The sequence below is a fragment of the Bombina bombina genome, chromosome 4, assembly GCF_027579735.1.
Source record: "Bombina bombina isolate aBomBom1 chromosome 4, aBomBom1.pri, whole genome shotgun sequence".
NCBI classification, from domain to species: domain Eukaryota; kingdom Metazoa; phylum Chordata; class Amphibia; order Anura; family Bombinatoridae; genus Bombina; species Bombina bombina.
Genome location: NC_069502.1, coordinates 1,105,209,544 through 1,105,211,969, shown reverse-complemented (window position 1 = coordinate 1,105,211,969; position 2,426 = coordinate 1,105,209,544).

Here is a 2,426-nt window from a genome sequence, read left to right as displayed (position 1 = left end):
ATGCATGTTGTTGATATAAAACTATTATCCTGGAAGGTTTTGTTTCTTGTGGCCATTTCTTCCGCTCGCAGAGTGTCTGAACTTTCAGCTCTGCAGTGTGATTCTTCTTACCTTATTTTTCATGCTGATAAGGCGGTCCTTCATACTAAATTGTTTTTTTTTCCTAAGGTAGTATCGGATCGGATCGAAACATTACTCAGGAAATTGTTGTTCTTTCTCTTTGTCCTAATCCTTCTCAAAAGGAACATCTCTTGCATAACTTGGATGTTGTGTGGGCTCTAAAATTTTACTTACAAGCTACTAAAGATTTTCGGCAATCTTCTGCCCTTTTTGTTGTTCTCTCTGGAAAGCGTAATGGTCAGAAGGCCACTTCTACTACTCTGTCTTTATGGTTGAAACGTTTGATTCGTTTGGCTTATGAGATTGCTGGACAGCAGCCTCCTAAAAGAATTACGGCTCATTCCACTAGGGCTGTATCCTCGTCATGGGCTTTCAAAAATGAAGCTTCTGTGGAACAGATTTGCAAGGCTGCAACATGGTCTTCTCTGCATACTTTTTCCAAATTCTACAAATTTGATGCTTTTGCCTCGTCCGAGGCTTCTTTTGGGAGAAAGGTTCTTCATGTGGTGGTGCCTTCTGTTTCGGTCCTCCTGCCTTTTTTCTTCCTCCCTGTTCATTCCGTGTCCTCTAGCTTATGTATTGGTTCCCACTAGTAATTGGAATGACATTGTGGACTCTCCATGTCTTAGGAAAGAAAACAAAATGTATGCTTACCTGATAAATTTCTTTCTTTCCAGACACAGAGGTCCACGACCCCGCCCTCTTTTTATTATAATTCTGCAGTTTTGTGTGTAAACTTCAGGCACCTCTTCACCCTTGTGTTTCTTCCTTTTCCATTTCCTTTGCTAAATGACTGGGGGTTATGGGTAAGGCAGTTACACTCAACAGCTTTGCTGGGGTACTCTTTGCCTCCTCCTGCTGGCCAGGAGTTGAATATCCCACTAGTAATTTAAATGACGTTATGGACTCTCCATGTCCGGAAAGAAAGAAATTTATCAGGTAAGCATAAATTTTGTTATTACCTATTCCCCTGTTTTGTATAACTAACCTCTGTGATCACCTTGTATCTGTGCCTCTGCAGACTGCCCCCTTATTTCAGTTCTATTGACAGACTTGCATTTTAGCCAATCAGTGCTGACTCATAAATAACTCCACAGTGAGTGAGCACAATCTAGCCGTGCAAACTTTTAAAATGCACTGGGATAAGAGGTGGCCTTCAAGGGCTTAAAAATTAGCACATGTGCCTACCTTGGTTTAGCTTTCAACAAAGAATACCAAAAGAGCAAAGCACATTTGATGACAACAGTAAATTTTAAAGGTTTTTTAAAATGCCATGCCCTTTCTGAATCATGAACGTTTCATTTCGACTAGACTGTCCCTTTAAAATACAGTTCCAATTAAATTGTAAATAACAATGCATATAGCAAAAATATTGAACTTAATGATTTCCGAAGACTGAAAAGATATCTTTTCTCATCCAACTGGTTACCCTAACCCTAGCTTTCACCCTTACTCCAATTTCTAACCCAAAACCTAACCTGAATCCCTTATCTAAGACCCAAACAGTCACCAATCCACCCTTAACGAAGTAATCACTTTTCCCAGGTCATAATAGCTATCTCTTGCTGATTGACAATTTTGTCATTGTTGTTTATGCAGCAGGATCTCATGAGCAGCAATGTTTCAGTTGTAAAGGTTTTAATGGCACTATGGTCCAGTGACCATTGCAATTCCTAAATTTTTCTGTGGAGGCTTTGCACTTAAATGAACATCTGAATCACAAAATAACAATATTGAGTTTTATGTCCCTTTAAGAATGGAAAAATGAATGTTTTAGCGAATAGGTTGCATAGAAAAACAAATAACTGTTGAGACTCGAGAATCCAGAACAGTTTTCCGGAATGTAAGAGAAAAAAGAGAGCTAATAGCCACCTGACCTTCATTGACATGATGGCAGGAGTACAATTGACTGAGTCTTTATCTTCTTGCAGCTCTGCTTATTGAGTAGTCCCTAGCCTCTGGTTCAGTAGATACCCTCTATTTTAACCATTGCAAGCAGAATCACAGTGATCAGATATGACTATCAGGAATTGCAGTACCTTTTTTGCAGATAAATTTGTGAATAAACTTGAAATGATGTGATATAAAATCCAATGTTGTTTATAATTCAGATAGAGCATGCAATTTTAAACAACTTTCTAATTTACTCCTATTATCAATTTTTTTGTTGTTGGTATCTTTTGTTGATTTGTCTGGAGCACTATATGTCAGCAGTTTTTCAAGAATGTTATCCATTTGCAAGAGCAATAGATGTAGTGCTCCAGACACCTACCTAGATATCTCTTCAAAAAGAAAAACCATGGGAA